This window comes from Cygnus olor, chromosome 8 (assembly GCF_009769625.2).
Source record: "Cygnus olor isolate bCygOlo1 chromosome 8, bCygOlo1.pri.v2, whole genome shotgun sequence".
In the NCBI taxonomy this organism is placed as follows: Eukaryota; Metazoa; Chordata; class Aves; order Anseriformes; family Anatidae; genus Cygnus; species Cygnus olor.
Genome location: NC_049176.1, coordinates 6,542,011 through 6,556,615, shown reverse-complemented (window position 1 = coordinate 6,556,615; position 14,605 = coordinate 6,542,011). Strand labels below are relative to the sequence as shown.

Here is a 14,605-nt window from a genome sequence, read left to right as displayed (position 1 = left end):
TACTTTCCACGTTTAGTTTAAAATGGATGAGAGATTGTGCTTCAAATTCATTCCTAAAAATATCATCATACTTTACAGAAGTTAGACCACAAATTCAAAAGTGTGTTGCACGTGTCATGGATGCCTGTGCATAAATGCTGGTGACATCGATTTGAGATAGGAAAACAGTAGAGGGGCACTTGCTAAACAGCCAGGGTAACATCTGTCTGTTAACTGGATGTACTGCTCAGATTGGAACAGCATTTTCATAGGATTGGTGGACCTGCCCGATTTGCTTCATTTTGACTCTCCATCACACATTCTGTATGCTGTGATAAACAAAGGCTGCTGCGTAGGACTCTCAAGATATGCCTATCTTGCAGTCACTACAGTGTGCATTCTGGGGCAGTAGAAGGGGTCATGGCTATCTTCAGGGAGAAGAGGAAATTCCGTGAAATCTTTTTATGCAAGTCATTGCTCCAGTTTAAAGAAGCAAAACTGTTTTTGGCCCACAGTTGATAAAAACATACATTTTGCCTTTCGATGGTGTAACTTACTTTCAACAGTGGAGACCATTCTAAAAAATTGCATTATGTGCTTGCTTGTGTTTTTTAGCATTGAGCTAAGCTTTTAGGCATGTTAAATGATGTAAACAAGTTTGGGATTTTTGTTACTGTTATCTAGGAACAACCATTCAGAACAAATATGCTATTGACTGAACCCTACAAAGCTCTGAACACAGCATAACCTCAGACTTTGAAGGACAAGGCACGCAGTTTAAATGTTTAGCATAGCAAAATCCATTGCAGTACAATTACTTGTACTAGATCCAATGATTTACTGCACAGGCAAAGCATAATCCCACGTGTTCATGGAGCAAACTCCTAGCTCATTTACTGTTTTTTTTCTTAAGACCAATGCAAACAAACCACTTTTCTGCCCCGGCAAAGGTATTTTTAAGTAACGTATATTTGTCTAAAGAAATCCCCCAACGAAAAGGTACAGGATAACAGGAACTGTTAATAAAACCTTTTTTGTTGTTGTTGAAAAATAGCGCACCCTTAATGTCTTTAATTTGTCTGTGTCTGTGTGGCTGTCCCATCCTCCTCCTCCTTGTCCCTTTTGAGTTCAGCTGCCTTTTGAACACCAATTTGTGCTCCAGTGACCACTTTAAACTTTCCATTGACAAAATTAAACTGGACTCCTAATTTATTTTTCCTAAAGAAAGTGTGAGTTGAAAGTGGTCATTGGCCCAAAAACCATTAAAACTTAAAAAGATGATTTTATTAGGAAGAAGAGGGAGTGATGTTTAGCCTCCTTCTCTGTCCTTCAATCCCTTTCTCCTGCTAATTTCTTATATTCTCTTTGCTTTCTCCCATTTCTCAGGAAATTGCGGTTCCTACACCCCTAAAAGTTCCCTTTTGCAGCCCCACAGAGTGAGGTTTCCCTTTTTGCAGTCATCTGCTGCAGGAAGGCAGGGCAGGACAGGAGAAAAAAAAAACATGGAACAAAAAAGCAAGTGTTTGAGACCTCAACTGAAACTAGTTTATGAATCCAAATTCTGTCCCTTAAAGCTGTGGGAGATGGACTAGGAGATTGGCAATAAAGTAAATAAGCAAATGGGATGAGGGAAAGCACGTATAGCCAACGGAAGCGAGGATTATTAAAACATTCCCTTTGCTTCACATATGCTTAATTGTGTTTTTAAAATACAGGTAAACATATAATACAGACAGTTGAATGTGACGGAAGAAAGGGGAATGTCTCCTCCTTTTGGCAATTTAAGGGGATCAGATTTGTACTTCAGTAACACTTAAAAGGCCCAAACATAACCAAAATGTTTTTCTGCACAACTGGGTCTTGCTCTTCTGCAGTACCCAGCCTGTAATGGATGGATGGCACGTCCAGAAAGATTCCAGTGCAGTCAGCACCTTTGCTGAAAGTGTGTCTGGTGTAGAGATCAGCTAATACTATCTCAGTAATCACTCAAACAAAAAATCATAATCTAAACAACCCTAGGTGACACTGGCTGTTCTGAGAGTTTTTTAATCAATGGATTTATAAAACCTTTCTTCTTTAGGTACCTAACAAGTTTCGTGCTAATGGTACTTGAGGATTTTGTGTTTCACAGGTTTGTGTTGCCAAAAGGTGTTTTATTTGTATTTTTCTTTAGAAAAATTGGGATGAAATTCCATGCAGTGGGAGGACTATATTACTTAAGTCCTATGTAAACTCTATACTCTGAACACCTAATGCAGAGACATTATGCTGGCTTTTAACAGATAGGGTGAATTTCATTCTTAGTGAATGACCCAGGTGCTAAAAAGCTATGGCTGAAAGTGCTAGGTTAAAAGCACAAGTCAGCTAGCTACATAAATATTACATGGCTACATCTTTAATGGGTTCCTGTCGTAGACTTGCTTTGTTTAAAGATTTCCATAACCCTGCTGATTTATTGCATCTTTTCTAGAAGTATGCTGTTAGCAGGAAACTCAGTTGAAGCACTTTCAATCATGTTTGAGGATCATTATACTTTCACTTGAATAACTAATTAGTTGCAAGAAATTAACCACTGCTGTTTAGCACAAAAACACTTCCAAGAAGGACTTTCATTTTTGTTGTGGAAAATGACCTCAGGCACTTGAGGAGGGGGCAGAAAGGAGAAATAATGATCCAGCTGTCTTTTAATATAACTTTTGTTTTCAATTCAACCTGATAACAAGCAGGCAGCATAGCTGTCTGAATAGGGCACTGCATTTGCACTTGCGATAAATGTTTTAATCTTTCTTGTCCCGTGAATCTCATGGCTGACCTCATCCCGTTGCTTGAAACTGGTTTAAGGTTCCAAATGCTGTCCCTTAAGGCAGTGGGAGACAGGATACAAGACTGACGAAGAAATAAATGGGATGGAGGGAAGAAATACGGCCAAAGAGAGGATATAACCAGTCTGTTCATGTCTCTGGAACTTATTTTTCTTCTGAAATGTGGATCATGCTTTAACTGGCATATAAGGGTCTATGTATCTTGCATAACAGATCAGTGTTATTGTTATGTGCTGTTCACAGCATCACTGATAGAAGGCATAGTGAAGGGAGGAAGGAGAACAAAGACCAGTTGTAATGCTTAGTGTTTTGACACAATTCTAGGGCACAAACTGCAAGGAAATTGAGGACAGTTTCTGAGATCTAGATTCCTCCCAAATGCGTGGAAACAGTTCAGGGAAATAACTGCGTGAGAAATCCTGGTAATTTTTTTTTTCTGTGGAGCTTAAATTTCTTCCAAACTATTTGAGTAATCTGTATATAAAACCAAATATTTTTAAACTGTAAAATTGAAAGTGAAATTATGATGCATATACAAATCAGTTTTCTTCTTTCACTCTTCTCCTCCATCTATTGCAGAGGTCTGTGAAGTCCTCAGGTGTTTGGGGAAAGAGCAAGTATCAGCAATGTAAGGGCAAAGGGTGGGGAAGTTTATTGGTATTTCTTGTTCTCCCCTTCTCTCTACCTGCACTTGCAAGATTAGAAAGTTGAGTCTTCAATAAGTGTATGAGATGCGGTGATACAGAAATGCTGGGAATTAGTGTAGAAAGGGAGTGAGTGGGCTACTGTAGTCATGACAAATTCCTGCTGAATATCAAACAACAAAAAAAAAAAGGAGGGGGAGCATTACCACTTTCCTATGATAGCTTTATCACTTTCCCCCTCTCCTGTTCTTTGCCTTCCTTCCAATGCTTTCTCTCAAGCACCTATTTTGGGCAGTGTACCTGAAGGTTAGGTATCAGAATCTCATTCAGCTGTTTATGATTATGTTGGATTACTTGTAGGTGCCTTCTGAAAATATTTGCATAAGCCCAGTACTAGCTGGGTGTGCTTTTTCTTTCTTTCTGGCCGAGTTTGCAATTTATTTTATTGGCATGTGGTAATACAGTAGAGACAGGAAGGTCATGGCTGACTTGTGTGTGGGGGGGTTGCACACAGGCACGTCAGGAAATCTAATTTCACATGGCAGAAAACAGCAGAGATGCCTTCTAGAAAGAGGGCATGAACGATGCCATCACATCTTCAATCAAACTCATGATAGCATTTTTTGAGGAGTTATGGAGCAAACAATTTCAGGTTAGGCACACTGCCACTAAAACAGATCGGCACAAACTGGCAGCCAAAAGCTTATATGTGTGCACGTGTGTGTTTGCACACATGCAAGCTGCTCTGCTTCAGGATATTTGCACATGAGAGCTCCCTAGGAAAAGGGAAGGGAGAAGTGCTTAGTGAAGGTTATTTTCTAGTTTCTAGATGTTATCTTTAAACTGCATGCAAGGAGTTTAGAAAGTATCAAGGGGCTCTTAAAGATCCATTTCCTTGACACTCAGTGATATTTCTGCTAAAACTTCCAGTCCTTTCTGCTGTGCTTCACTACAAAGTGCAATCTGAATGCAGGAATGGCATAGAAATTTGTTGAATTCAATGTGATGTATCTTTCAAATGAACACTATGGTACAGTAGTCTAAGGTTCCTTAGTTCTCGTACCTGTTGCTTGTCCATACTCTGCAGATACTTGTACCTTACAGTAATTCCAATTCCAAAAATATAACTGAATATAACATCAGTAGGCATTATTGTGTTAATAGATGCCTCAACTTTCCCTTCTCCTTCATGAACGTGCTCTGATTTACTTCCATTACCTAATTTTGTTTCACTTGCTCTTCCATTTTGGTCTGTAACTGTTCAATGAGCTTAATGTGCTCCAATTAACAGGTTCTGTCTTGAAGAGTAGTTTCAAACTTCAGTTTGGCCTGCAGTTCAGATAGGGCTCTTGAAACTCTTTTCCCCTGGGATACTCTTTCCACACACCAAATACTGACTTTCTGATGTTCGGACATCAGCTGTCCCCATGCTGTGAAAATATATGGTCTTTCATACTCTTGTATAATCAAAAGAGGTGGAGACTGAGCAGTCTAAAAAGAACCACATATCTAGGAAAAAGAATGTAAGACTCTTCTTTAAAGGAAAACCTTTGAAATACAGTTAAAACAAACAGCCATGTCTGCCTAGCATTCAAACTTAAGTTATTGGAAGAAACCAAAAACCACAAAAGCTGATCATGGGTGAATCAACAGCAGGATAATCTTAAGCATTTTTACTGCAAAAAGAAAATGAGTCTGGACTGGGTAAGCTGTGCCAAGATATTGAGGGAGATGCAGAGAATTACCACTTGAAGTGGACTAGAGGGAAAAGCATACATCTATGTTCCGTTCTTTCCACTAGGAATCTCAGTTGTATTGGTTTTCTGTAAACTTAACTAATAAACTTAACTAGCTTTCTGTAGTTTTGCATGAACATAGTTGAAAAGACGAGGTATCCGAGAAAGTGGGCTGGGTTAGTCACATGCTGGAGAAACCTCACCTTGATTGGGCTTGTGCTGTGTAACCCAAATGGGGATGGATCAGTTCTACAAGTGTGTGCCAGGCACTCAGTTACTTCAGACAAATGGAAAGAGAGTTTCATTACGTGAATTGCAAAAAGGCTCTGAACTGCAGAAAGTGTGCTTGCTTACTTGATGTGGTCCAGTATAATTTCTTGCCCTTTCCCAGCTCTCTCCCCTCTCTGAGGACATAAACCAACCTTGTTGGTCAAATTCATGCTTCATGTTTCTCAAAGTGAAAGTCTGTAAACTTGTTTTTATGTGTGCACGTAAATAAGTTTCTGCAAATTTTTAGTGTGCAAGAATAACCAAAGCATGTACATCCCTACAATTGGTTCCTTTTTGATATTCAGCAACAAAATATGGCTGCTTTTCTCAAATGATCAGCAGATTTCAACTCCCTGTTGGTAGTGATTGACTGGGACTTCTGTAGTTCAAAAGTCCTAAGTGTAGTGAAAGAGTAGAAATTCACCATCTTTATGATGAGACAGACTTGCTAGTTTTACAGTTCTGAGTGGAAGTGGGGATAGTTATACTGGTCAAAAAATAAATAAATTTACTTTGCAGATTATTCCATGTCTCACAAAAATTAAGAACTAGCAGTCTTTCTTGCATTAATGTTTCTTTGTGCCTAAAGTGTTTGTTATATATTTTAGATGTTTGTCGGAGATGTGTAGTCAGAAATTGAATTATGAACTTTGTCTGCATTCCCTTGTCTTTGGCACTTTGCCCAGGTTTTTTCCCCCCACCATTTAAAGGAAAAAAAAAAAGGTAATTTTGGGGCTTAGGATCTACTCATTCTTTTTTTTGTGCGTTTATTTTGAGCCTTTGTATAACATAAGTATCAACTATTCAATCAGCATCTTTGAAAAGAGACTGCCAGATTCCTCCTGCAGAGAAGCTAAACGATGCCAGGAATCAGTCACTCTGTGCTAAATATTGCTGCTGGCTTCTCTCCCTGTCTCTCAGACTCTGTAGAAGTATAATCCACTGCTCTTCAGTGAAAGGATGGCAGAATTTGGGGAAAAAAAAAAAAGCTATCTGAAGTTGCTGTTACATAACAAACACCTTGCCATCCTGCATGGTTAAGGGGTTGAACTTGTCTCAAATGGTATCGAGGTCTTTTTTCGCTTTCTTTTGGTATCCTATATTGCATGCCATGCCTTTATGCTTAGCTACTGTTGTATTTGACATTCTGTGCTTCATTTGCCAGGACTTATGTTTAGTGAATTTGGAAATTCTATTTTAAACAAGAAGTGTTTTGCTGCCTGTCAAGTCTAAATATCCTTACCAAACCACTTTGCACGTGCGCACAACACCAACCACACGATACCTACAAAGCACTTCAACTGCACCCCGTTTCCACCACAGAGATGATATCTGTACAATTAGCATACTGAAAACTAAAATGGTGTAATACTAAAACTAAAAGCAGTAAAAGCAAAGATAATGTGCCAACAAATCTTCTCCACAATCGTGAATGTCTCTTCATGGCATTTCCAATTTTTATAGAATCCAGGGACCCTCCCAAAAGTATTGAGACATTTGATGGTATACAAAATAATAGAATAAGTTTTCTAATCACACTTATTATAAGCAGATAATTGTTAGTAGTCACTTAAAACAACCATTCAAAAAAAAATAATTACGAAAGTAGCATAATGTAACCCTGATCAAGCTGTGTTATTTTGCTTAAACGTGTTCCACAGCTAGCCTAGGTGCCTAACTAGTACCCAGTATATAAATTAAAACCCTATCCAGTGCTTGTTTCACCATGGATGTGCCCAAACCTCTGGTTCATCACAGTATCTGTCAGATGAATTCCCTGGTGCCTAGGCCAGGCTCGCCTTGGCCTCACTTCAGCACAGCTTGTGCAGCTGGCTGCAGGCACGTGCAGCTTCCTGCCCCTGTGCTTTCAGCTCCTGCAAGTAGTTGGTCATTTGAGCAAATGCTAAAGACAAGGGAGATGGTTGTCTCAGTTACCATGCTGTAGCTGAGCATGTTCTCTGTTGCCGACTGAATACTTAATTGCTCTTTGCAAAGTATAAAAGTTTATGGAGGAGGCATTTGAGAGGAATCCTTGCATCAGTCAGCATACCCTGTAGTGGGTATGGGGTAGACTCGTTTTCAAAATCTCGTTGGTAAAGTTGGAATTTGAATCCTGGTCCTCCATGAGTTGGGCGTGCCCTCCATTCCTTGAGAGGGAGGCAGCAAAAAGTGCCTACTCTTTTTCCAGTTAAGAGGAGAGTGAGTTCCTGGTCCTATCGCCATAATGGCAGGAGGCAGCAACATTAAATCCAAAGTTTCAAGGCTCCAATTTTAGACCTGTGACTCTCCTGCTCCTGTGCCTAACCCTTCTTGTGCTCAACTAAGTGACTAATACATTCTTTGGATGTTCTGCTTTCCTCTTAGGCCAAACTTAGTATTTATCCTTATGCTGAAGTGACAGCTCCTGGGTGACACGTGACCTGGCACAGCCAAGAAAACCATACACAGGATGTGTTTGCTACAGCTGAATGGTTCTCCAGGAAGATGTCTAGCAGGTAAATCAGAGCCACAGTTTGTCTCCATTATCAAACAAATTTGCTTTAGTTACTAATTCTACATATCTGATGTATGAATCGTACGTATTTTAGCGTGTGACCTTGTTGGCTGAAAATGTTAGCATCTGAATTTGAGGGTCTGAGAAGGGTTTTTAGTATCTAGATAAGCTTTTAGCCAAACCACACTGAAAGCTAACCTCAGAAGATAAAAGAAAAGATATATGGAACTACAGAGTTCATTTATATACATTACTCTGCTAGCAAGTAGTTGGATGGCCTAGATGAAAAGAGAAAGCACGCTATCTTACAGATTCTTCTCTGGAGTTAAACTGATGGGAAGTAGCTCTGGGATATTTTTTTTGTTAGTGGGAGCAACATATAGCCTTCAAAAAACCATTCTCCTGTGTGTTTATCCACCTCCACCCCCTGCCCCCCCCCCCCCCCCCACCTTCTATGTATGGGACTCTTAAGCCTTGCAAATCTGCAGAGTTGAACCTTAAAAAGTGTTTTGCAGTTTTCTACTATTCTGAGTGTCACGTAATTGGCATAAGTCTATCTTAAAAAGAATTTTTCCTTTTTAGAAAAGGATGCTTTTGAATAGGCTGCTAAAGGAGTTAACTGTGTTTTGACCTTCCTTATCCATGTTCACCTCCTTGAGTATGTTGTCAGATTTATTTATTACTGAAACTTCATGCTGATATTTCTTGGATCTTCCGAACAAGCCAATAAGTCCAAGTAATTGAAAACAATCTAGTTACTCCTCTCTAGATGTCTTTGGGGATACTTGGAAAAAATAGTTACAAGAAAGTGCTATACTACGAAGCTTGCTGACTTTCTTTTGATTTCTCATTTATTAATTTGATACAATGAAGGTGAACAAATGTTCCTTATGTAAAATGAGAGTACAGAAATACGGAAAACATGTCTATTCTTGTGAGAGGTGTGGTGTGCAATGGCTTATGATGACGTGCAATTGAAGAGCTGTTACGAGCAAGATGGATGGATGCTGCCTAGTACAGGTTGGGTAAAACAACTGTTTCTGACTATGCTTTTCTTCCCACCCCTGCAGCATTGTCCTTTTTTTCCTCACATGAGGGAGGAAGACACTGGGGGAATACTGTTTGGCAACAAAAGCATGCCTCCAGCTGTACTCTAATGATAAAGCTCAGAAATATGTGCAAAAATGCACTGCAAGAAGGGAGAAGGGGGAAATTGCCTCAGGAGCAATCCTCCTGTTATGAACTGTGTCAAAGTAGATTGCATTAAAAGGTGTTACGTGTCTGTGCCTCGTGACAAGCTGGTGATTATAAACTGAAAATAATTCAGTCCACTGTTTATATAAAGTTCTTGGCAAACTCATGGATACTTACTTGCAATATAATTCTATTTAGGTTGCTTGGCTTTTTCATCAGACAGTGTTTGCATCCATTTCTGAATTTCTTAGATGGTTGGAAAAAGAAAATCAAAGTTTGACCTAGATCTGGCAATAGAGGCATTTTTTCAGGACCAGAATGCAGACAGATGTTTCTATGGGTTTGGGAAGACTCCTTTTCTTATTTTTGTTGGAAGTAGTGTCTATGTATTTCTTTGATAAAAGATGTAAGGAATTAATCGTGGAACTTGATAATGTTTTGACTGCCAGGGACATGATTAAAAATGTGTATCAAAATTTGCAGCTTAAAAATGTCTCTGGACAAGCTCAGCAAAGCAGTTCTCAGATTATGCTAATTTATGTTCACTCTAGAGAGTATCTATGGCAAATTATTTTATTATAAAATTCATAAATTAATATGGAAACTCTCTCTACTGTGGCAGCTTAATTTTTCTTCTAATTTGTTTAATTTTCATAACACTAAATCTACAACAGTATTTTAAAATCACAGGTGTTTTAGCCCTGCTGTAAGTTTCTCTACAGACCTATGCATTTGAGTCATTACAAGAAGTGTAAAGCCCAGAACTGACACCTTGTTTGTATTTAATTGTTCCATTCAGTCCCATCACATCTATGAATATAGCTGCTTGCTACTTGACTATGAAAGGAAACAATTAAAATAAGTATGGCTGGATTTTTGGATATACAGATTAGGTATTACAGACAATTCTGCTACCCTGGCGTGTGAGTTTGAAAATGGGAAAAGGTGAGGCATTTAGTTAGAGAGAAAACAAGCAAATCTGTTTGAAGTACTTAAAACAAATGAACATAAAGAGATGATTTTATCAGGATTATCAGGAAATTCAAAATTTGGTCACTCTGAAAATGACTAAAAGTAAGCTGGTCTGAATAAAGCACGGTATCTTTGAAACACTATCAATAGACTTCTTGTGATGGTAAAGTGTGAAAAATGATTTTTACTGTGTCATATATTTTGTCTATTTGCTGGACTTCCCAGAGCAGGAACTTTCTATGTAGCTGTGAAGCGTAACAGGGTCTATTTTTGCATTGCTTTCATAAAGGTTTTTCCTTCAATGCTCCATAACTAATATCTGCTTGAAAAATATACTAACTTAGGCATTTAATTTTGTCTTTCTGTATGAATGCAGAAGAATACATGTACTGGAAAAGTATAATATCTATTTTATTTTGATACATCCTAAATTGAACAAAAAATATTTTTTCTGAATTCAAAAAGGAAGCTATGAAAATACCAATGTAAAAAGGTATTAAATGGAATGTATTTAAGTGTTTATTTTCTGTCAGTTGTTGAAATACAGTCTAACTTTAAACTTCTTGCTGGCTTGTAAGATGGGATACAGAGGGTACAGATCATTCTCATTTGTTGTTTTTTGTGTGTGTGTGTTTAAATGCGTTCCTCTCCCTATTTTTCTGTCACAGTAATCAGTGAATTTCTATTAATGATGTCAGTATCAGTAAATTCAAAAATGGACCAGATTTCAGAGGGGGGATACAGGGGAAGCAATCCTAGTGTTCCACCCAAAAGCTCTTCTTTTTTACACCTAAAATGCAAATTACTCAGATAGCAGTCAAGCATGAATTAAATCTGTTATGCAATATCATGTCTTTTGAAGCAGGTGTCTGATGAGAATGCCTAGTATTTTTATCATTACTTGAGGGCAAACAATCTCTATTGAACCAACTAAGGGAGTCAAACTCTATGCAAAGGATCTCCAGTTCTTAAATAATCAAACCTAGTACCTTTTAATAGATACTTTGAGGGTTTGTCGTACTCACTCATAGACAATGAATTGTTCCACAGATAGCTTTGGGCTATAAACGGTATGTCTTTTGGAGTAGGTTTTCAAAAGGACCTAATTTTACTTCACTTCCCATTTAACTACATTGAGAGTGAATTTTTATGTTGGTTTTAGAATTGAACTTAGGAAAGGCTATTTACTTCTGTGCGAGGAGAATTTTCAAATCATCAGAATCAAACTGCAGGTACTTCGTGCAGTCAGACGGGATTTATTCTAACTTTGGAATTAACTCAGACACTTCTGGTGAATTATGGTATTTGAAGGAAACTAAGGGTTAGGAATGTGGCTGGGTTAAAATGATGCAAAAACTAAACACATCTTCACAGCATCATCCATGTCTAGATCAGTGATCATTACTCAATCACTTAATACTCTAGACTAAATTGAGTTCATTTACCAACAGCTACCACTGAGTACTATCTGGTCTACCACAGCCTTTTTTTTTTGTTGTTGTTGTAAAAAGGCCACTAGAAGTAATGAAGAAAACTTGAATGCTACAGCTAAACTGTAGATGTTCTTCAACTTTAGTGGCTCATGACATAAGCTTATGTATAGAGTTGTTATATACATTTTTCAAGTTTTGACTCAGTGTTACAGTCATGTCAGCAAAGGCTGGTATCTCCATTCTTGGCAATATTTAAGAATTGGTTAAACAGGGCAACCAGTACAGGGTAGTATCAGATTTTGCTCTGGTTTAAGCAGGGCATTGGGCTAGGTGAGGACCTGGGGTCCCTTCCAACCTCAGTTACTTCAGGAGCCTCTGTAAGGTCAGTCACGCTGAGTATGCATCAATGAGGCTTGAAGGAACTGCGTCGGAAGCACTTCTGGTGGTAAAAATATTTCAGACAGCTCAAGACTTTAAAAAGTAGACCTACTTCTACATGCTTTTGTCACCTGTTGGAGAAGAACTTTTGTTTAAAAAATAAAATAAAAACAGTGCCTGCATAACTTTCTCCAATGCCTGCAATGTATTTCCGTTGTTATTTAACTGTGAGGAGGGCTGGGGGGAGTTTTGTTTTGCTTTTATACTCTGTCCAATGTCAAATCACTGCAGCTTTGGATGAAGTTTAAAATGGAGTGCAGGGAAAGAGTAAAAGACGTTACATTTCAGGGGAAAAATAAAAATAAAACAAGCTAGGTCAGTCATAAAATACTGTTTTCTTTGCAATAGAAAGGCTACAGTTTTCCTTTAGGAAAAGTAGGGCAAACAATTTCAACGCTTCAGAAAAAAGTGTGTGCTGACTTGGCCCTTCCCCCCAGTGGAAACAATTGTAAAAGCTCAGCTGAACTGCTGAATAGATTCAGTTGCTCTAGATAATCTTGGCGAGTTTGTTACACGCTCACAAAAGTGTATGGATTCCTGATATTTAGCTCCTCAGGGTTGAGGCTATGCATTTAATAAGCAATAATCATTATTAATTTTTATAAGGCATTAGAAATAAGCCAATGCTGAAAAAAAGTTCGACTGCAGTTTAATAATATAAATTGTTTATTTCTTAGTGTGAATACTTTAAAGCATTGCTTTGAGCTCTGAGTGCTGGGGCTGATGAACAACATACTTTAAATTGCAGAAAATAGGAAACATTATGAAATCTTGAAAATTCTCACTTAAATAAATAATCCCTTTCATCTTAAGTGGAGCTGTCTGTCTGAGGGCTGCCAGCAGGGGACCAGCTTATAGGAGCAGACCCCCCCAAAAAAAAGCAGTTTAGTGACACTGAAACAGCTTTCTTCTTAGCTTTTGAGACGAAAAAGCTTTAAACACAGGCCAAAAATCTGGATTCAGTACCTAGCTCCATTAGTGACTTCATATGAGTGGTTTTAACTTCTTGGGGTTTTTTAGAAAAAGGAATGTCTCAGATTTTGTCACAAAATCATTTTGAAATTGAATATATTCTTGTTTGAGATGCTGTCAGAGGGCTATTGCAAATCAGTATTTGTTGTTGTGAATAACGGTACATATGTACAGGTCAGTACGTGCTTTTGGAAAATAGTGTTTCAGTACATCTGGAATGTATTATTGAAACTGGACACTAAAAGTACTTGATCAGGTATTTCTTTTTAGTGTAATATTTAGTTTAGAAGTTAGCATAATGTGCTTTAATTAATCTGCCTCCCTAACAATATCCTTGATTTTCAGTTTAAATTCTCTATAAATGTTTTTATCTAGTCCTTGTACCTCTAAAAATTTCATGGTTGTAAACAAGAGTCTTGGCTATGTGATGAATGATGAAGTATTGCAGTTGTCTGAGCACAAAATTTCAGTGGAGTCTAAAGATAGAATCGTCTCTTGTATCTATTCTTTGGCAGAGAAAGAGTGATTGATGAGAAGTACAGTATATGAAAGAACAGTTAAAACACAGACACACTGACATTATAATACAGTGTCTCATCGGATGATGTGGTGTTTTGACTACATGGCTGCAGCGGGTCTATAATTTAAATGCCATTAATGGCAGAAGAAGCAATAGCATGGAGACAGGAATACTGTAAAATCTCTGGGTCTGTACTTACAATGCAAATAAAATAACCCGTTGAACTTGTGGTGCAAAATGTTGTCCAAAGTTACCATTCTTCCATGAGGAAAGCAGTTTTTGTTTTTGTGGGGTTTTATTTCTTCCCCTTCTCCTAGCACAGCCAGCCATTTCTGTTTAGATTGCTTGGCTTGTATTGCTACAAAGATCCCAGGCAAAGGGAGGCTGCTTGTATTTTGTCTAACCCATGTCCAGTTCACACATTCAGTACAGAATTCGCTATTGTGAATAGTCATGACTATGTTTTCTTTGTGCTCGTTGGCTTTTGAATGTGCTTCTTTATACTTTCACTAAAGTGGCACACAGAACTAATTTCACCAGAAGCTATTGGTGTTTAGCTGTAACAGAGTTACGCAGAGTCCTGTGACTGCATCCCAGTTATAATATCCCATTTGTTTCCACTCTGCTGTTGTAATGTTGCCTGCCTTTTAGTCTTGTTGTCCTTCACTTTGCTCTCCTTTTTTATTTTTTTCCTTTCAATTTTAAATTATAACTGACTTTGTTTTGCTTATTGGACTTAACTGTGGGTAAAGCACATGTTTCTGTACCCTCACGGAAGCCAGACATTTAATGCACCTTAGAGTAATGTATGCTGTAATTGTTTGCCAAATTGAACTGAGTCTTTCCAGAAACAATTCCAGATCTTTGAGGACCTTGCAAAATGTGTACAATATGTTAATTGTGAAGCATTTTTAAAGTATGTATTTCAAAAGAGAAGAAATGCTGTGTAAGTGAAACTTGTTTAAAGTACTCCCCCATTTCTAGCAGGAGACGTTATTGCTTTACGCTCTTGTTAGAATGCAAACAAAAGAATGAAGCCTTTGTAAATCGCTTGTAGGCATTTTTTTTTCCTTTAGACTTGTTCATTGTATACAAGTCTAGTACTAAACAAGGTACATGTTAGCTGTTTCC

The 14,605-nt window shown here is 38.0% G+C and overlaps 2 long non-coding RNA genes across 3 annotated transcripts in view; one reads left to right on the top strand and one right to left on the bottom strand.

Moving 5' to 3' along the window:
• LOC121074300 overlaps nt 1–9,393 on the top strand; it is a 38,706-nt gene extending 29,313 nt beyond the window's left edge. The window contains exons 4-5 of one of the 2 annotated variants that reach the window (XR_005822259.1): nt 7,816–7,946; nt 9,016–9,393. This is a non-coding gene — a long non-coding RNA (uncharacterized LOC121074300). Of the gene's footprint in view, nt 1–7,815; nt 7,947–8,818 lie in introns of both variants that reach the window. The other variant, XR_005822262.1, reaches the window with a different exon arrangement.
• Nucleotides 1–14,605, bottom strand: part of LOC121074299 — a 64,800-nt gene that overhangs the window by 7,846 nt on the left and 42,349 nt on the right. The window lies entirely within an intron of this gene.